The sequence below is a fragment of the Rhinichthys klamathensis genome, unplaced genomic scaffold (assembly GCF_029890125.1).
Source record: "Rhinichthys klamathensis goyatoka isolate OS25496 unplaced genomic scaffold, OSU_Roscu_1.1 h1tg000011l_1, whole genome shotgun sequence".
Lineage (NCBI taxonomy): Eukaryota > Metazoa > Chordata > Actinopteri > Cypriniformes > Leuciscidae > Rhinichthys > Rhinichthys klamathensis.
In genome coordinates, this window is record NW_026606564.1 from 3,440,244 (window position 1) to 3,462,329 (window position 22,086).

At 38.9% G+C, this 22,086-nt stretch overlaps 1 pseudogene; it reads left to right on the top strand.

The window, feature by feature from the left end:
• The window catches only part of LOC130101523 (uncharacterized protein K02A2.6-like), a 43,086-nt pseudogene that overhangs the window by 19,912 nt on the left and 1,088 nt on the right, over positions 1 to 22,086 (top strand).

The following is a 22,086-nucleotide window of genomic DNA, read 5'->3' on the forward strand; positions in this document are numbered from 1 at the left end:
AGTTTATAGGGGCTAATGGGGGCAACGCTAATCTTGACCTATTGGCTAAAGCAAATATGTACCTTAAAACTCCTAATTAAAACAAGCATATAACTCCTCAGTGTAAGCTGATTTCACCTGCACACTACATCCTACCATCCAAATTTTCACAAAATTGGGATTCTGTTTAATGACACTCCTTTTCAGGAGTTTGTACATTTGTGGAAATGCTTGCCAAAAAGTCCAGTGAGGCCTCTCCTCAAGCTTCCTTCCAGGCTGACAGGCAGTTTTTGGAGGACATACTGTGGTCATGAAATGCCTGAATTTTAAGCAGAGCGAAATAAAGGACAACCTTTGCCTCAAGTGTTTAATTAACATATGGATAGGGTCTTTCACCTGCAAGCTCGGCCCCACTGGGACATCTGTCCGATTTCTCTATATCTAGCCCACGGGTTATGACTATCTGGAGTGACTTCTCTTTCCAATGAGGTCTGACTTAGGACTCTCACTCAAGAGCCCCCGAGGACTCATTAGCAAGACAGAGCAAGAAGATCCCAGCTTTCTATTTCTTGCCATCTTGGGCAGATGGACAGGCAGCCTAGGCAGAAAGAGAATAAAATACTGATAATCCATGCAGTTTCTTTAAAATCCCTTGATCCTAAGCCCACGCGAGAAATAGTGTCAGCTACTATCGTGAACCTGTTATTGCTCTGGATGAGCATTTTAACTGCTTATTGGCTCATAGTTATTTAGCATTTATCATTTTCTTTTCTTTTTTGGCAGAAATGTACATATCAAAGAGAACATAGTGTAAAGTCTTAAACTACACCAGCATATATTTGGGATTAAACGTTTTTGCCACCTTTGAATACTTTTAAATATATTTTGCAATCTGTTTCAAAAGAGTCTTGCAAATGTTTTTCTTGACCTATTTTCTTGACCTATGAACTATTTTGTTTGAGTTTTTTCAGTGAAACTGCGTGTTCTGCCATCTTGACCAGGTCTCCCTGAAGAAGAGATTGTGATATCTCAATGGGATCTCCCTGGTTAAATGATGGATGGATGGATGGATGGATGGATAAATACCTTGTAAAAATTTTTTTAAAAAGACCACACACAGACCACAGACAGTAACAGACAGTCAAACAGATGTTCATCCTGATATCGCAAGACACGAGACAAGACAAGTTACTAGAGATTACATTAAAATCAGCAACAATAATGCTAATAACACTATAGCAAATGGTTGAATAAAGCATTGTTAAATCTAAAGAGATTAATTTAATTTGCTCTGCTTGTTGGTTCCAACATGAGGAACGTCTCAGGTTACGACTGTAACCATAGTTCCCTGAGAAAGGGAATGAGACGATGCGTCAACGACGCTTTGGGAACGCCCCCAGCGTGAATGCGTCTGAGCATCAATGTCAACTAGTCCAATGGAAAGCATGAGCGTCACGGGCGGGTGACGTCATGACCAGGAAGGGATAAAAGCACATCCGGTGCAAACCGGCATTAGCTTCGAAATCGCCGAAGCAAGCCGATCACAGGGATGCAGGAAGTATGGCAGGGTGACGCATCGTCTCGTTTCCTTTCTCAGGGAACTATGGTTACAGTCGTAACCTGAGACGTTCCCTTTCAAGGGAACTCGCGATGCGTCAACGACGCTTTGGGAACGAAAATACCCAAAACGCCAGACTTTCAAATGCCTGAGTGTCAGCCTGTTGTCACTGCACCAAGCACCTGGGATCCTGGGGCAGCATCCAGGTCCACGCTGTAAAACCTCACGAATGTGAGCGGTGAGGACCAGCCCGCCGCATCACAAACGTCTTGGAGAGAACTCCAGATAATACGCTTAGAAGCCATACTCCTAGTGGAATGAGCCCTGACCACCAAATGGTTGGCCAGAAGACTCACAAGCAAGAAGAATAGTCTCGACTATCTATTTGCTCAATAGGTTGGATTTTCTCGACAGAGAAGTCCGATGAATATAAGTGTCCAGTGCTCGCACTGGGCACAAGAGGTTCAGCTTTTCCTTGTCCGAAAAATGGGGGAGGACAGAAACCTGCAGCACAATAGGCCTCGGAATAATGGTAGGCACCTTTGGAACATATCCATGTTTCGGGTAAGATTGCCTTGGCCATCCCCGGTGCACTCAAGGCAGGTGGGGACCGAAAGGGCCTGAAGGTCTGACTCTTATAGGGACAAAATAGCTAGCAGAAAATAGTCTTAAAAGAAAGGAACTTCTCTGAGACCAAATCTAAGGGCTCGAAGGGAGCCCCAAATAGGCCTTCTAGAACTATTGCCAGGTCCCAAGCCAGCACCCTAGTGCAAGTTGCAGGCCTCAGCCTCAAAGTGCCACGAAGGAAATGAGTGATCAGGGGGTCGCGACCCAAAAATTTACTACCCACCAGGGTGTGGAAAGCCGCAATGGCTCCCACGTATACCTTAAGCGTGGAAGGACATAGACCTGATACACAGCGTTTTTGCAGAAACTCGAATACTGTGTTTACTGAACAGTTAACCGGATCCCACTGACGCTGGTAACACCAAGAAGTGAAAAACTCTCGAAATAGTGAATATAGTTTCCTCGTAGCAGGAGCTCTGGAGCTTAGAATGGTCTCAACAACTTCGGTTGAGAGACCACTCTCTATGAGTTGGGCCCCCTCAGAGGCCAAACCCACAGTTTCCAAATCCCCTCCCGGGGGTGCAATATTGCATCCCCTGCCTGAGACAGAAGGTCTCTCCTGATCGGGACCTCCAAGGGTTGTCCGTCGAGGAGAAAAATTAGGTCCGCAAACTAAATTCAGCTCGGCCTGGGTGGTGCTACTAAATAGGCTTATTCCATCCTGGCGGAATCACTCCAGAACTCCTGGGAGCAGAGCAACAGGGGGAAATGCGTACAGACGTAGCCTCGGCCACGTCTGCACCATAGCAACCAGCCCCGAGGGGACTGGTTGAGCGAGGGAAAAAGAGTGGACAGTGCGTCGTATGCTGAGACGAGAACAAATCCACTTCTGCCTGGCCGTAAAACTCCCATATTTGCTCCACCACCTCGGGGTGGAGTCCCCTGGCCTCAGCCCCTGCCTCGACAGGGTGTCTGCTCCAATATTCTGGCTCCCCTGGAATATACACTGCCCTCAGACAGCGTAATTTCCTGAGGGACCAAAATACGAGGCCACCAACGTGTTGTCTGTGGGTCAAGAACCAGAGTTTCCTCCATATAACCAAGGCGCGGGGATACTGCCGCGTGATCTGACGGAGTGGGTTTCCCCTCAGGGAGAACCCTCTGTTCCTGAGCCACCACTCTAACGGTCTCATGTACAGCAGGTCAAAAGATATCTCATTGGACACTGCTGCCCTAAGGCCTAACAGTCACTGTTCCAGAACAACACATGATGGCCCCTCAGGTCTGGGAGGAGATGTCTCAACGCATTGAAGACGACCATCATCTCTAGGCAATTCATGTGCCAAGCGAGATGATGACTCCTCCACAAGCCCTGAGCTGAGCGGCCTTCCAATACTGCTCCCCAGCCGGTGAGGGAAGCATCTGTCGAGATCGCAACTCAATGGCAAAGAGCTCCCAACACCGGACCCTGGGTTAAGAACCAGTGTTTCCTCCACATAACCAAGGCGCGGAGACACTGCCGCGTGATCTTGATCATACGAAGTGGGTTTCCCCTCGGGGAGAACCCTCTGGTCCTGAGCCACCACTGTAAAGGTCTCATGTACAGCAGGCCAAAAGGTATCCCGTTGGACGCTGCTGCCACAAGACCCAACAGTCTCTCGACCTGTTTTACAGTGCGTGACTGGCCTAGCCTCAGCTCTTTTGTGGCTGTTAGGATAGCAGCTACACGAACGGGCGACAGAGTGGCCCGCATCATCACTGAATCCCATACCACACCAAGGAAAGTGGTTCTCTGTACTGGAGAAAGCACACTCTTCTTGGCATTGAGCCTCAACCCCAACATCTGCATATGAGCGAGAACGACACCTCGGTGCCGAACCGCTAACTGTTCTGATTCCGCTAGAATCAGCCAATCATCTATGCAATTCAGAATGCATATGCACTGCAGCCTGGCGGGGCCAGAGCTGCGTCTACACGCTTCGTGAATGTGCGGGGTGATAGAGCTAGACCTAGAGGAAGTGCCTGATACTGGTGTTCTTTGCCCCAACGAAAACCTCAAGAACCTCCTGTGCTGAGGGAGGATGGAGATATGGAAATATGCGTCTTTTAGATCTATCGTGAGAAACCAGTCCTCGGATCTGATTTGAGTCACAATCTGTTTGAGTGTCAGCATCTTGGACTTGAGTTCCAGCACCAAATACTCCAACAGACGAAGATCTAGTATGTGACGCAGCTCTCCATCCTTTTTTGGAACAATGAGATAACGACTGTTAAGACCCGACGCAATGTCGGGTGAGTACACCTGCTCTATAGCTTTCTTTGCTAACAGGGCCTTTACCTCTTGCTCCATTACCAGAGCCTGCTCCGAATGCACTAACGTGAGCAACTTTTCGTTGTAGCCTGGAGGACGAGAACCAAATCTGCCTCTTACTACTAACTGCAGGACCCATAGAGATATATTTGGCAGTAGCTTCCGCGCTGCCAGAAAATCTACCAAGGGAACCAGCCCCTCGAGGCTGGCCTCTGGTGTAATAAAGACAGCCAGTTCGGGGACCTGAAGCATACTGGAAGGAACCACCCGAACTGACTGTTTTCGAACCCCCCTCAGAGGGCGCGAGTCAGATGCAATGTCGAGTTGACGGTGCGCCAGAAGCTCGCTGGAGACCGCTGCGCCCCGAAGCACCAAGGGTGGCGGGGTTGGCAGAACGGTCCCCTGAGGGCACAGAGATGGAAAGGGCACCGTATAATGAGGTGTACACCATTCCACCCCGGTTGGGGCTGCCCTCACCGGTCAGACTCCGGTGGCGCCAGGCCTTTTCTTTTGAGCCGCAGCCTTCTCAGCGTGAAGAACGGTCCTCGGATCCGGCTTCTGCTTTGAAGGCTTTGGCTGCTGTGTTGTGTATGAGAAACTAGACGGCTGGAGCTGCTCACGCCCAGCAGCCCCAGGGGGTTGGACATAGCGAGGGAGAGATTATCTTGCATCTTTCTCCATGATTCCCATCAAATTGAGCCAGAGGTGTCTCTCAGTGACCACAAGGGCTGCCATCCCTGAGAGATAAATCTGTGGCCCGACGGAGTTCTCAAACCCCATCGGGCCAAACTCCCTCACTTCTGTCCAAATACCGCAGCAGGTCAGCCTGATATGCTTGTAGCACTGCTATAGTGTGCAAGCAGGCTCATGCTAGACCAGGGGTCGGCAACCCAAAATGTTGAAAGAGCCATTTTGGACCAAAAATAAATAAAAAATTCTGTCTGGAGCCGCAAAAAATTAAAAGCTTTATATAAGCCTTATAATGAAGGCAACACATGCTGTAAGTGTTATATTAGCCCTCTAGTATCAAAATGATAAGTAGGCTACAAATTAGAGCTTAGATCGGGCCCAAAAAATCAAGCCCGGCCCGACACATTAAACGTAATTATGAGCCCGAGCCGCATTTTAACCCGACCATTTTTTAATGCGTGGGTCGTTATAACTGACGTTCTCAACTTTCTTTCTCCCGCCCGCAACATTTATGTTTTGTCCCGCTCCCGCCCGCAAATAGACTTTTTTCTGTACCTCCAAATACTTTCGAGTTAGCCTACGTGTCGCCACCATACATCCTCCTGATAAATTATTTGTTATTAAAGCATTAAAACACAAACCACTGTTAATTTAACATAAAAGCAAGCAGTTTACTATGCGTGCATGGACTGAATGCGCGCAAAGTGCGCTCTCTTAATAATTCCTAAAAAGCTGACAGTTCATCGCGATCTCACACATCTCTGTTATTATCAATGAAGCTGACTGCACAATGAATCTTTCATAATATCCACACGTTGTTCGTTATAATTAGAGGATTTGCCAGCATACAGAATTCAGCACTGAACAAAAAAGTCAGTTTTGAGCGTGAGGGGAGTCTATCTTAAATGCTTCTGATTGGCCATTGCGTTCAAGAAATCAACACATATATCTGTGATTGGCTATATCGCTCAACGCTGCAAACATGTTATGAATAGAAATTCTGGCCTGTAAATCGTTTCTATTTTGTTTTAGTAGAGTGAGTGCATTACCGCATGGCCCGCGCTCGCACTCGGCCATCAAATCTAGTCCCGCGCCACACTCTATTGCGTTGGGAGTGCTCAGCTATCTTTCTCTTTTTCCCCTTGGGATCCATGGCCCATGACACACCCGCCGGTTTGTTTGTTTGTTTGTCAGCCACCGGTCTGGCATCACGCCGATCTGACAGACACGTGTGTCACAGTCTATGACGTAAATTCTTCGTTGACAGAAATGTTGAAATTAAATATTTATTATACACATTTTTACAACGTTGAAAAACTTTAAGAATGTTTGTCATGTTTTTCATCCTACAGAAATTATATTAAAACAAAAAAATATTTTTTCCATTTTCAAATTTTTGAAAAAGCTCCAGGGAGCCACTAGGGCGGCGCTTAAGAGCCGCGGGTTGCCGACCTATGGCCTAAAAGAACCTCCTGAGCATTTAACTTCTTACACCAGAAATTCAGAGTCTGTTGTTTGCTAGTTCAAAAGATGTCCAATCATCTGTTACAAAACTAATTTTACAATTGTGTGATATAGCTTTTAACATAACACTTCAAAACATAAGAATGAACAAGATGTTAAGTCAGGAATAATAATGACAGGCATTTGAATTATTAAAAAAATGGATTAATGTGCATTATGTTTTATAATTATTTGATCTCTCATGTCATCACCTCTTTGAGTTTTTGAACAAATCAGTTGATTAAATTATTCAATGTCTCGTTCATAAAAAATATTTCCTGAATAAATCAGCGGAGCATGATACATCCAACATTTTGTACCTTTATATCACCTTATTGGACACATGAAATGTTATTAAGGAGTTAATCATAATCATTATCCTTGGAAAATGAATATAGATGCAAAATCATTAAAACATTATATCATTACATTGGATTGCATCCTCTGTACATATGCAAATCGGTTTGCTCCATTTTACAGTGAGGTCACTTCATCATGGCTCATGGAGTCTCGACAGGGAGCTTGTTTGAGGAGCAAGATGATGTTCCTGCATCATTAAAGATTACTGAAATACAATGAATTTTATTTTGACTTGAATCAGCAAAAGTCAAGTCTTTTCCCTCCAGTGACCAATTGACAACTATGACAGAATCATTGAGTCTGTGAGTTGGAGAACTGGTCTGATCAGTCTGATTTGTAAATGAATCATTCAGACCATTGAACTTGTCACTTTGATTGACTGATTGATTGATTGATTGATTGATTGATTGATTTCTTGATTGCTTGATTGATTTATTTATTGATTTATTGATTTATTGATTGATTGATTGATTGATTTATTGATTTATTGATTCACTGTAAAAAAAACACAACTTGAAAAAAATCCACACTGTTAAAATCTCGTACAAAAAAAAAAATCGTGGAACTAATTTCCACTAGCTTTTTCTTGTTGACTCAACTTTTCTAAATAACAGTTATACGAAGTTGTCTGTGACACACACACAAAAATCGTTTAGTTGACTCAACTTGACATTATTTGTTTTCTGGAGAGATGCAACTATTCTGTAACAAATCTTTTGTAGTTGAACCAATTAAAAAAAAAATTGTCTATTAGAAACAGAAGTTCTTTTTTTTATGTTTGGTCACCATTTTGGTGATGAGCGTTTCCTTAGTTGGTCAGTTTGACTCTTGGCGTTCATGTGATTTTGTGGTGTTTGTAACAGTGTTTAGCAAAACTTATAATTTGTTGCAAAGAAAGCCATAACAAAATGATCAGGTGATCTAGATAACAGCATCAAAAAGAGAATAGGTCACTACTCTTATTCCTAATCAAAAGATATTATTTGTGAATAATATATTAGGTTTACCAACAAAACTTTCATGCAACAGATTATACATTCTGAATTTTGATTTTTAAATACGTTGTGGGAATTTTTTTTATACACACACACCGACATCAAGAATCAGCATATGAATCTCAATAATGGTGACATGTTTCATGCCACAATGCCTGCTGGGAGCCATGATTTTAATACTATGGTGGCTCCCAGCATGCATTGTGGCATGAAGCATGTCACCATTGTTGAGATTTATATGCTTATACTTCGTGTCTGTGTGTGTGTCAAAGTACTTTTTTTCCCCCATAATGTATTTCAAAATCAGAATCCAGAATGTCTGATCTGCTGCAAAAAAAGTTTTGCTGGTAAAATAGTAATTTAAAAAAATCACTGGTCAGAAATAAGATTAGGGATTTATTCTAGTTTATGAGGCTGAAAACTTGATCATCTTGGTTTCTTTCTTATAGCAACAAATTATGTGTTTTTTTTAAACACTGTTACAAAAAGCCAAACTGACCAACCAAAGGAAACGCTCATCACCAAAATGGTGATGACCAAATGATTTTCAATAAAAAAAAATTCAATAGACAAAAAATGTTGAATTGGCACATCTATAAAAGATTTGTTACAGATTAGTTGCACCTCTCCAGAAAACAAATAATGTCAAGTTGACTCAACTAAACTTTTTTTGTGTGTGTGTGTGTCACAGACAACTTATTTTCAGTTCATATAAATGTTATTTACAAAAGTTGAGTCAACAAGAAAAAGCTAGTGGAAATTAGTAGTAAGATTTTTTTTTTTTGTACCAGCTTAAATTTTTTTACAGTGTTGATTGCAATAACAAAAATGACATTTCTCACAATATAGTAATACGAATTTAATGGAAATATGCTTAATTGAAAGCATGAAAACAATGCCACAAAGACTTTTCGTTCATTTTGGGGTAAAATATAGACACATTTTCTTTACACATTTTGTTCACACAAGTTCACTCATAATACTATAAGACATACTGATACAGTCTTGATACAATGATTTGAATTTTCCTGACTTCATCCTGTTCCGGTTAGGGCTCAGGACAAATCTCTCAGTGAGCTCCTCATAGCAGACAGGATTCTGGCAGTGATTTCATATCTGTCAGTTTTATGACTCACCGAAGCTGGCAATGATCTGCAGAATACTCTGAATACAGAGACTATTATCACGTTTTATCTCTGTGGGGTGATGTTGGATTTGGATTTAGTGTAATGATTTTTGTCTCCATTTACACATACAAGCTTTGAAAAATCGAAGCATTTGACACTAGAATGATCTTACATAAATTGAGTTGGAAGTCATGGAAGTGACGCCTCCAGTCACAAGTCTCTCTAGTAGTTGACATGAATGTTTATGTGTTCCCTCTGATCATATCTGTCATATCTGCCTTTTTAATGATTTTTTTTTATATAAATCAACACTCATATGTTCTGAATTCACCAGTTCTTCCATGATATGGAGAGTATCGATACCGGTGCTCGTTATTACAGTAAACTAAATTCTACCAACAGTGATAACGTTTTATGTATTATCATATAGTTTTACATCGAGTAGTATCTGATAGTCCTACAGCAGATTGTCTCTTCTGAGTTCTAAATTTATGCCATATATGATAGGAATCGGTTGCAATTCATCATACTGTGATAAGTGTGTAGAATTTGAGGTTGCATTTTGACCAAGGATGGGGTTTTAAATGTGTCACGTGTTTTAAGTCATGCGCACACACTGCACACTCAGAAAGAGAGAGAGAGAGAGAGAGAGAGAGAGAGAGAGAGAGAGAGAGAGAGAGAGAGAGAGAGAGAGAGAGAGAGAGAGAGAGAGAGGGAGAGAGACATGTGTAAAAAGCTATTTAAGAAAAAAAATGCTAAAAAGGAACAACGACAGAACTGTAGTAACTGATGGGATTGTCTTATAAATTGACTTAGGAAGAATGTTTTAACAATTATTAAAAAGAGTTTATACAGGAAATTCCATATTTGATTTTGGAATCTGGAAACGCTTATTAACTTCATATATAACATATTTTTATTTGATTGTGATAATATCTCATCACAAAGGTCAACCCCTAAACTTAATCCTAAGGGGGGTGTGAGCAGATCAAACAACAATGATATGAATTTGCCGCAACTTTGCAAAATTTTGACATTTGTGAGTAACACAATAAATAAATGGCAAAAAATCTGCCATTCATATCCAAAGAGGAAGTTCATGACCAACTGGTATCCTGTGGTCTGAATTTCTTCTGTACATTTTTATATAGATGGTCATAGAGCTCATCTACAATTCTGTTCAATATTAGTAATTACAGATAATTACATATTAGACTAATTTGTCATGCAGCAGGTGTACACACACACACTAATTTGCATGGAGTTCTTCTTAGGCAACATGCATTTTAAGCACTTTGCTCTCAAGTCATTTCCAGATAATTGATCAAATGTAGGCCTATCCATATTGAATATATATCAATATCCATATCAGATCCCTTGTGTATCATTCATGGCACAGTGGCTTGCCCACTAGTGTAGCCCCACCTTGTGGTTTGAAATGAAAATGCATTTGTGTGAAGTTAAAAGTACTTAATTTACACTAAATCGTCTCACTAGACATAGATTTACTCAGAAAACAGAATGTTCCTCTAATTCTATCATATGGTTCCAGATTGAGCATTTTTGGGAATCAATTCCCAAATTTCTAGAAATGTTCTCTTAAGGTTAATTGTTGTCAACATAAACATTCAACAGTTTTAAATCTAAATTTCATTGTATGAAAAAACAAATGCAGGTTTGGAACAACATTCTTTTAATGAGAAAATCAAAATTTTCTGGTGAACTGCTCCATTATGAATGGAACAGAAACATCTCTGGCTAATTTCCGTGATATAAATTGCCTTCACGGACATTAATTTTTCTTAGATAAACCTTCACTTTTTTAGGTGCCTGAAAATGTAAACTTTTGAAAACGAAATCCATAGTGCAAGCTTTGAAAGCTGTTACGGTTATGTTGAGTTAGTTTCTTTATCAAGGACTTTTAGGTTGCTCATCTTTTGTTGCTGTTTCCTGTGTTCTCTGTTCCTGTTTGATCATAAGTTGCAATGACAATTATTAATTTATTATCACACACCTCTTTGCAATTCAGTTCGTTATCACTGTGTATTTAAGTTACTTATGTTGCTATTCAGTTGTCGGTTATTGTTTGTGTGTAGACACAATGTTACATTACCTGTGGATAATCTGAGTTTGTTTGATTAAATAGTTTTATTTTTGAATTCTTCTTCATCTGATCTTCTTCTCTGGACTATTCACTGCGATCGTGTTATTGTCTATGCGTTTTGTGTATGCGTATTACGTGTTCAGTCTATAGGCGCATAGTTTCTTCACAAAGTGACATCGCCAACTACTGGCCTGGCATGAATAATGCAGTGATTTACGTCACTTTCGCGGATCCGTATGAATGGCGATCGCTTTGACAACGATGTCAACCGGTGAAAAATGCAAAGGAAAAACTACTCCTTGTTTAGTACATCATAAACGTACCCTTAGTTTGTTAATTCCTGATTCCTGCTTTCCCTGTGTCTAGTTTGTTTCCATGGTTACCAATTATGTTCACCTGTGTCTTGTTTAGTTTGTAGTTGTCCTGTGTGTATTTAAGCCCTCCGTTTGTTTCAATTTATTGTCCTGTGTTGTCTTTGCAATGTTAGTAAAGCTGTTTCATTTGTCTTCTCCTATGTGCCAGTTTCACGTTGTTGTCTTTGATATTCTGTTAAAGTACATCTACGATTAGATCCGCCTCTCATTCTGCTCCTCTTCCTTCACCTGCCTGTAATACTTTGGCTATGTTCAGACTGCCAGCAAGTCAGATTTTTTGCAAATCCAGATTTTATCCAGATGGCTTTTTAAAAGTCTGGACAGCCAAAAAATAAATAATCAATCTGAATTTATCCACATTTGGAAGTGGTTGGAAATGCGATTCCAATCAGATTTTTACAGATGCGTCTCCATCTGGATGCTCTAGCTAGCAGGTCAAATCAGATTTCACACAACACACAATGACAACATCAAAACCAGTGGCGGGTATGCCAGAAGTATTCAAACGATATGTTCAAAGATTTCGGCTGTGACTACAGCATGGAACATATTGTATATCCCTCATGTTTCTTGGTGACACGTAAGTGGATATGCAACCATATGCTTTAGATAACATATGGTTCCTCATGGGATGCTGGAGGTCATGTAGAATAGTGATAAATAGTAGACTCATGTAACACAGTCCTGTCATCTTTGCACACAAGCATGGCACAAACATTATAGACTGCAGTTCACATTCCCATCATGCCACTAACACTCTCACACTTTGTCTAGCCTAAATTCAGGAAAGTGTCATGATGCTCCTAAACTGTGAAATGATATGAAACCCACTAGAGGGACAACAGCTGAGGGTTAGTCAAGGACAAACACTCCAATGCTGCCGACATTCCCTCCTCAACAGTCCAGCTCAGTTAAATTGGTTCTGTCACTTACAAAGCTATGTGAATCTCTTGGGAGAGACTTGGGTGATAACAGGCTTATCACATGGGGATAAAGAAAAAAATGCAAGCCGAGCCTAGATCAAATAAAGCATAAAGAGTGTCAGGTGAGAGAGAAATAAAGGTTGTATGAGATGTGTATGTTTAGTGAAGTGATAAGTAATGTAATGATTTGGTTTAGTTATAACAACACATGGACAGACAGACATATTTATGTGGAATAATATTAAGTAGACCTGGCTTGGATCATGTGACTGAAACAGATGCTTATATGTGAGATTTATAAGAGAAATAAATGAACAGTATTTTTTTCCTTGAGGAGAGTAAGATTACTAATCAACAACCCAATTACATCAGATTTTTTCTTTATTACTCTGCAGTCAAATCCTAAAGTAAAAGGCAAACAGGCATAAAATCGACACACACCCTCCCTAACAGTCGAATTGAATTCCTATTCAACCTTGAATAAACTGTTAGCCAAGCATACTCTATTTCATGCCCTGCCGGCTCATGAGGGTCCTTTATATTTTGCTGTAAAGTATCTTGCACGTAAAACTACATCATGACTTTCCTGAGCAGTTGAGTGGAATAAAATAACACAAATGGAAATTTTTTACCACTAGCATTTTCAGCCTCAGTGGTTTAATGTTGTCTGTCAAATAGCCAACAGTTTTTGGCTACTTACTGTGTTAATCCATATTACAAATTCATATATAAGTTTCATACCCATTGATCCAAATTAGTCCTATTCCTGACACGTCACTTGTTTCGCATTTGGACTTTTGTTTAGTTTGAGTTTACAGTTACTGTTTTATTGTCTTTTAAGGTTTTATTGAGTTTTAGGCTGTTCTGTTCCTGTGTTTCCTGATTCTTGTATCTTGCTACCTGTGTAATGAATATTTATTAAATTATCTGCACTTTAATCCTCTCTTCGTCATCTTTGAATTCATCCTCGTTATAACCCAATACTATAGCAACACACATGAGAAATCCACATTGATATAAATGTAGTCATTAAGCTTAAATGAACTTTGTCTATCTTTCACATATTTTATTACATTTATTATTATTTCTGTATTAAAGACATTGTGTACCCAAAAATTCAAACATCTCAGACTTGCGTCAGCTCCAGTTTGGATCCAGCCGATGCCAAATTTCGGACAACGCCAATGAAGATTTCAGATGGTGCCAACTTTGGACAGACATACAAAACTGTCAAATAGTATTGCCTAACATATTAGTTGTGCCTGCTTAACTGAAAACATGACATTAACTAACCACATAATATGTATTATATCATAGCTGTAAATTACATGAACATGTAGAATGCAGAGACTTGACTTATCAACTTACTAACCACCCCAAACCACCCTAAAGACCATATATATATATATATATATATATATATATATATATATATATATTATATATATATATATATATATATATATATATATATATATATATATATATATATATAAACACTTAGCAACCACTCTCAACATCATGGTGTCAAGCTTTGCATATACATGTGCCAGGAGTCAAATCACAATTTACCATTACTACAAAACTGATCATTTTAATTAGACAAAGTTTTATGTGAAAAATATATTATTGACAAAAAGAAAAAACTAAGATATGCTATTTTCATAAATATCCAGTCCTTGTGGTGCAGAAGCACACAAGTTAAAACAGATGGGGGAAAAAAATAATGAGGACACAATTGCCTAACAATTGGCCTCTACTAGAGAATCATTAAAATGACTTTAATTATTTAAATTGTGAATCTGACGCTTTTTAATGTATGAAGAGATGTTTCAGAGATGTTAGAGATACATTTTAGCAAACACATTAGGAAAGAATACAAAACAAACGTGTTGAGCTAGTGGCAACGATGGGTGAAATTAGAAGTAAAACTAGCATCAAACCACCTTGACACCATAGGCGGAGTTTGACATTCGAGCCAGGGGGGGCAAAAAAAAAATCATAGTAGCATTCATTCATTCATGTAGTAATCATTAGGCGCGTTTCCATTACAGATTTGCGCAAAACCTTTGCGACTTTTTCTAAATGTCCATAAAAAAACTATTGCGAAATGACGGCGTTTCCATTAATTAACCGATGTTATGCGACTAAAATGTATTTTTTTCCTCTCGCGATAAGTCATTCCAAAAATCATGGTAAACGCATGGTAGGTTTAAAGCCTAGGCTATATATCACAGCCACCGCACTAGACATTATTATTATTAATGGAAGGAGACGTGGTGTTATTCAAGCATTAATGGCAGACCCTTAATACTGCGAACGGCACATAGCCTATAGCCTAAGAGTTCCTGGCTGTTTCTCCCTCATTTCTGCTCCGAGGTCTTGATTGTGGCATTTCTTTGAGGTTTAGAATCCAGTATTCCTGTAATTATTGTTTCTTTTATGAATTTAATAAAGAACTCTGTCTCGTATTATGTCCAAACGGTCAGTGTACTTTTGTGTCCATTCGTTTTTCCTTATTTAACCCGTAATTGCAAAACGAAAAATAAACGGTTGTATTTTTAAAACGCAAAGTCGAACACCAAAATTTTAATTTTAACTGCTACACACCAAATGCTGCGCAAAATAATTAATATGGACGAATTTTCAGATTTTTGTTTATGACTTTTTGCCCCTTTATTAAACATTTAAAATATTGACAAATTAATATGAAAAAAAATGTAGATTTAACTGGTTTTCTAAGGCCAAATTAGAACCTGGAAATTATATTTTTCCCGTAGTGCTGAATGAGAAGATAACCACAGGCTATACAGAAAGGGGATTTATAGGTGAGTTATAGGCTATAATAATTAATAAATGTGTCTGAAAAAATAACAAGGCATTTTAATTGTTTATTAATAAAAAATCAGTGTCGGCTAAAACATATCTCCATCTCCGCTGTAAGGATGCACCTTTAGAGAGAAATGCACCTCTCATACGGATTACATAATCAGAAGGTAGGCCTATTAGCTTTCGATTCGAATTTGTTCGTTTTAAAGTGGACATTTCAAGCTTTAGCTTAGGCTATTTTGTTTCAGTTATAGCGCTTCAGTTCACGGAGACCATGAAGCGCGCCTGATTGTTTTATTTTATTTTACAAAAGCACAACGTTTTCTTGTTATTGTGAGTGTACACAAATAAAAGTAGTTGCGAATAATGTATTATTATTTTCTGACCAGAAATGATAGAGTAGGCTAGCCTATTTTAAGTTGTTTCCACTGTTGATAGGAAAATGCAAGTGTTCGCGCCCGCGCCCCGCGCCTCCGTGCCATCCAGTGCGCACTCCACATTCCGCACACACACTTGGATATGCGTCAAAATCTTGTTTAGCCTATTTGTGATCATCTTAGCCCTGTATTATGAATGATATGTGACGAATTGCTTTGTTCCTTTTTTTTTTTGATAAGCGTCTTCTACATATGTAGCCTAATAAATGTTATAATAATGATGATAATAATTATTATTATTATCCCCGCGTCTTCTCTAAGTCAGCTGACTGTAAATCCGCAAAACCTGTTTCCATTGCAGTTTTTTTTTACTAAAGCAGTATATAAAATCAGATGTGTATTACCTACCACCATTTAGTTGTTTTGTGTTATTTAAAATATTTATAATATATATATATTTGTACAATGCAAAAAATTTTTTAAACGGGTTTCAGCCACCAGGGGGGGCAATGCTCCCCCTGCCCCCCCCCCCCCCCCCCCCGCAAACTCCGCGCCTGCTTGACACTGGCTAAAAAAAAAATCTTTGAAGGAGACTTCTGAAAGAAGCCAAAAAGAGGAGGCTTTAAAGCAGCTGCAGACTTCAGAGAGCTTAGAAAGTAAAGGTGCACCATATGAACCATGAAGAGTTCTGCATATCACAGAGCCACAAGAGTGCAGCCACAAAAGAAGATCTCAATGCACAGTGTATTAAATCTGAGTTTTTGACCAATCTGGTACTACATAATTAGAAAATATCAATACTAAGTTAAAGGTGACCTATTATGGAACTTTTACAAAGTCTTAATTTTGTTTTTGGGGTGTAATAGAATAGGTTTTCATGTTTGAATGTTCAAAAACATACATTTTCAAATATTTTATATATTGTTGCAGAACCTCTCTTTAGTCTGTTTATAAGGCTCTGTTTATTTATTTATTTATGAAGCCCCTCCTTCCGAAAAGCACAATGTGCTCTGATTGGTCAGCTGGACCAGTGTGTTGTGATTGGTCAATTGCTTCAAGCATGTTTCGGAAATGTCCATAATCGCGAGTTTCAACACTAACACAACTCAACCAGGTGTCACCCCCCTTTTTTTTTCTTTTTTTTTGCATATGCCTTGGACAGGAATTATCTGAAATAATCTGAATTTTCCCAACTCCTACTTGGAAATTACATCTGGAACGCTGCTTAAAGTCGGATGTCTGACCTGTGAACTCAGGGCAGATCGATTAACCACGACCTCAGCAGGACACGTCATTTGATGCCACTTTCAAGATGGCAGCCAGTCCTGCTTCCAATGAGCACAGCATGGACCAACCTTATGTTAACCATAAAAACAAACTTTAACATTAGACATTTCGTTATTTAATGATAGACATATAATGATACCTTATTTTTTTGTTTTTCGTCAGCTGTTTTTTAAAAAGTTTATGTAAAGTTTATGTTAACCTAGCTTTTTCTGTTTTCTGTTCAATACAAAAACAACAGAGCTTCACTGTTTTTGCTCCCTGTCATTTTGCTTTATTTGATGTTTGATTCATCGCGGGATCCCTTACGCATTTATGCACATACGCACTCTTCAAAAACGGTGCTGATCGCTGAATATATAGATTAAAATGTATAAATGAGTGAAAGCCTAATAGCATGATCTATTTAAGTCCACATGTAATTTTAACTAGAAACTATGCTTCTAAATACACTTCAAGAGCTGTAGTTCAACCACAGAAGTTTGCGACACTGTTTGCGAATGTTCATTGGAACAATGATTTTGGGAAACGCCAAATCGTTCAAACATGTAAAGGTGGAATTGCGACCAGTTGGCTAACAATGCTTTTGGGAAACGCACCCCAGGTTGGATGTCCACCTTTGAGCAGCATTCCAGACATAATTCCCAAGTAGGGGGAGGGAAAAATCCAAATTCCGAGTTGTCTGGATGGCAGCATAAATCTAGGTGTTTCAGAAACAGTGCAGATATAGAGAATAACTGCCTTTGGAGTGGAATTTGTGCTTTGGAACTTTGAAGACCTTTTTCATGCTCATACAGCAAATACACACTAAACAAAGTTGAAAATGTAAAAAAGCATATGTCCTCTTTAAACCTCTTTGTCAGAGCATTTTTTAATTATTTACTATTTAAGTAAATGAACTACTCTTGAGGTGTGCTGCTTACTTAAGATAACCAAGTGTGAAATAGTCTTAGTTAAATTACAGTGACCATTAGTGTTCAGCATCAGCCTTGGCTTTATCCAGTCGACTGGTTAAACTGATTTAAATCAAATCAATGGATTAAGGAAAACTATTGATTTCAGCACTGGGGACATTACTGCTGACATTCTCAAACACTAAACTAAAACTAAAAAGCTCAGAGTAATACACCACTACATTAATGACACCCTCAGTTTATATTCATATGTATTTTCTTTTAATTATTTGAAATGTACAAAATAAGGACAGACACAAGACTTTGGCTCACAGAGAGGAAATAAGTGGAATGTATCAGACATGAAAAATGCAAGTTCTTAATTTAAACTAACAAATTAATTGGTGATATTTTATTTAAATATTGCAGTGAGATGACACACAACTGGTGTGCCGCAGTGTAGTCAGTCTGTACATTTGAAGTGGATTTTTAACTGAACCTTTCTGCTGGTTACATTGTTACACCAGAAAGTGGCCACAAATGACTGTAAGTTATTGAATCATTAAGTCATTGAATCATCAATTCAACCATTTTTGTATAAACTGATTAATTGAGGAACGAAACAAGTGTCTGTCGTTATGTGTAACGGTGAATAATTTGCTCAACTGATTCTTTCAGTACTGATTCATTTTCTGATCTACTACTGCGAGTTGCACTGAGATGCGTAAAGGTTGATTCTGTATGATTCTGCATTATTTGTGTAAAGAAATTATTACATTCGAGAGCAGATTGTATTTGCGTTCTCTATAAAACTGCTGAAATATATACATTCTACATTACATTAAAATATATAGCTCACAGGTCACAGGAATCAACAACTAAACCCCTGTGTTATTGGGATACTTAAAAAAACACGTAGCAGACATGTGGGGGGAAGTATATTCAATTTTGAGATAAATAACATTAAGTTTCAGCTTTGTTGAATATTGTAGATATTATTGACACATTTAAAGTTTAAACATGAAAAAATATTTCTGCTATGTCTTTGAGCTCACAATATGCTAAACAAGAATCTGTTTCTGGAAAATTGCAGTAACAAGGCATGTGGCCATGACTTTACCTTGGCGAGGCTTGTTGCTTTGGTAACGAGATTTAATGAATTAAATGTGTAATTGCCTTAATTTTGTGATGTTTACATCCTTGCTCTCATAAAGTATATTGAGTCAGGCTGTATTTGCAGTTCATCTAGTTTGATGGTGTAGAGAGGGACTCATTTTCCTCACCATTACTTCACAAGCCTTAAGATGTTTCTCTTCCTCTGCAGAGCGTCATGTAAAATCATACCGTTTCAGATAGAATTATTTAAAGTGGTTTGAAGACATTTCAAAGTGGTTTCTTTTTATTTATATTACTGACTGATGGAGGAATATTCAGATGGAGAATGGAGCATTGATATTGATAATGTATTATTTTTTATGTGGTTATAGCCATTGTACATATTATACATATTTATACATTATATACTGTATATATATATTCTTTATTTTTTTATTAAAATGTATTTATTTGTAATTAATAAAATGTATAGGTTGCAAAATGTTCCCACTATTATAATAAAATATACAACACACTGTAACAATGTGGCTATTAGTCATGATGTTTACATGTAATTTATTTATTTTTAATTAATAAATGTAGGTTGCAATAGTTTCCCATTAGTTTAATTAAATATACAACACATTGTAAAAACATTTTGCAGGGAAACTAAACTTTACTTAAATGAATTAGTTTTGTTAGAAATATTATCAACCTGACTAAATGTGATCCAAAACAGCCAGCAAAGAGTAGGCAGTGACCGTGTTGTGTCTTTGGCATGCTGGGACATTCATACTGTTAATATTCTCCTTGCCAGACGTGTTGCTATGATACAGTTCAGAGAATGAGCTGCTTTTTATATGTCGTTTTAATCCATATTAAGTGAAAAATATGTGTTTGACTGAATTGCTTTTAACAAGTTTCGCCATTTCGCCAGGTCTCTTAGGGTTAAAGCAGATGTATGTTCACATATGCAAAGCACGGCTGAACAGGCCAGGCTGAGTAAATCTCGATCCCCCAGATGACTGTTGGATTTTCTGCCAAAACATTCCCATAAGGCTGCTTATAATGCAAATCAATGCAGATTATTCCGGAGTCCAGACAGTAGCACGGATTACATATCAGATTATGCCTTAGGCCAGGAGGGTTAAGAATGTAATATGACATAATATGACAGCGCAAAAATCCAAAATATTTGCTTTTTACAGCAAGATTGAACACAAATCGATGGAGATGGAGGAACGATAAACTAAAGGTCAAAAATACAATCACACACAGAATTGCCTCATTTTTTTCTGTCGCTTTATGGTCTCAGAATCCATCTCATCACCTGCTGGGACTCTTACACCTGGATGCTCCGTGAATGAGGATTCATTTTCTGTTCGCTTCTCCATATTCCCGCAGCATGCTGAACATTAAAAAACCCATTGCATGTTTTTGTTCTTTTTCTTTTTCATTTGTTAAAAATAGTTACATTAATCTCATGACTTCCCATGTCCAATTTAAGGCTCACGGCTTCTGGTCATTTCAAACATTCAGATCTCCAGTGGCTGTTTATTTGTCCTGCAGCATTATGTTGAAGGGCTCAGTGACAGTGCAGCTCCGTTGTTCTGGGCTTTATTGTTAATTTGCATATAAACAGCATTCTAAGAGCTATTGATGCATCGGGAGACATGGTGTCCATTGTAATTCATGAGCGTTTTCCTGAACACACTGTATTCCTATTCCTCAGCTATCGGACTCTCATTGACTTTCATACAGGCCATGCAATATAGCAGGTTCAAAACAGTTGATCCCTCACAAAATGATAACTGTGTGTGTTTCGGGGAGAAAAGGACGTGTGAGCGCATGCTGAAATGGATTTCGGATGGATGTGAGTAGGTGTTTGGTGGTGTGCTTGCTATAAAATCCATTTCAAATTAATAGCAATCATTTGACATTTCAATTGACATTTCCCCTGTTTAAGAGACAATAAAGAGTATTTTACCCTGAAAGGATTTTGTTTTGTTTTTGTAATGACACTTTTATCTTGCTTATAATACCAAATCAATAAATAAAAATGTCGGCATCAAATATCGATTTGAATTCATCATTTGTAAATTATCTTAAAGCTTCTGCTAAAAAATAGCCCATTCTAATACACAAAACAATCTGCCTAGCATCAAAACAAAAATATTACAGTAAAAAAATAAGGAAAGTAGTGCTTGTTTTACACTGTAAAAAAAAGTGTATTTTTCAAAGTTGTAAATGAAGATTATTACACTGTAAATAAAACAAAGATGGAGTCTGTAAGTTGCAAATACCTTTGCAGCGATATAGATCTTATATAGCCCCAGCTCATCGTATTCTGTCTTCCAGTTCCATAGCATGAAGGTAAGATCTTAAGGATTTATGAACCATTTTAAAATCTTCCCGGTCTACTGACATTTGCTACATTACAATGCCCATGATAACTTTCGTTAACTCTACAATAAGTAAATCCACTTCACTAGCTAATTACACTTCGACAGTGATGCCATATAAATAAACGTCTCGGGTTACGACTGTAACCCTTGTTCCCTGAGAAGGGAACGAGACACTGCATGGAGGACGACACTTTGTGTAATGCCCCCAGCGTAACGGGTCTGAAGTACGTATAAAACAAATCCAATCCTGATTGGCGCTGCGTCATGACGTAACATGTGACGGCATACACGGAAGCTATAAAGGGACACCGCCACACAGCAGAGTTAGCTTTTGCGATGAAGCAAGTCGCTCCCAGGCAGCGGGAGGCGTGGCAAGGGGACGCAGTGTCTCGGTCCCTTCTCAGGGAACAAGGGATACAGTCGTGAACCGAGACGTTCCCTTTCGAGGGAACTCGCACTCCGTCGATGATGACACTTTGGGGAATGAATACCCACTATGCTACAATGAACCCTGCATGTCCTAGTGTGAAGCTGTCTCAGGGACAACTTTAGACGAGAGCACTCGTGCACCCGGCGTAGAAGGGAGATCCAGACTGTAAAATCTTGTGTATGTGTGCGGAGTGGCCCAGCCAGCTGCATCACATACCTCTTGGATAGGGGCCCCTGAAAGGAGGAATCTAGAGAACCCTTAAAGCCAAATATGAAGGCAGAC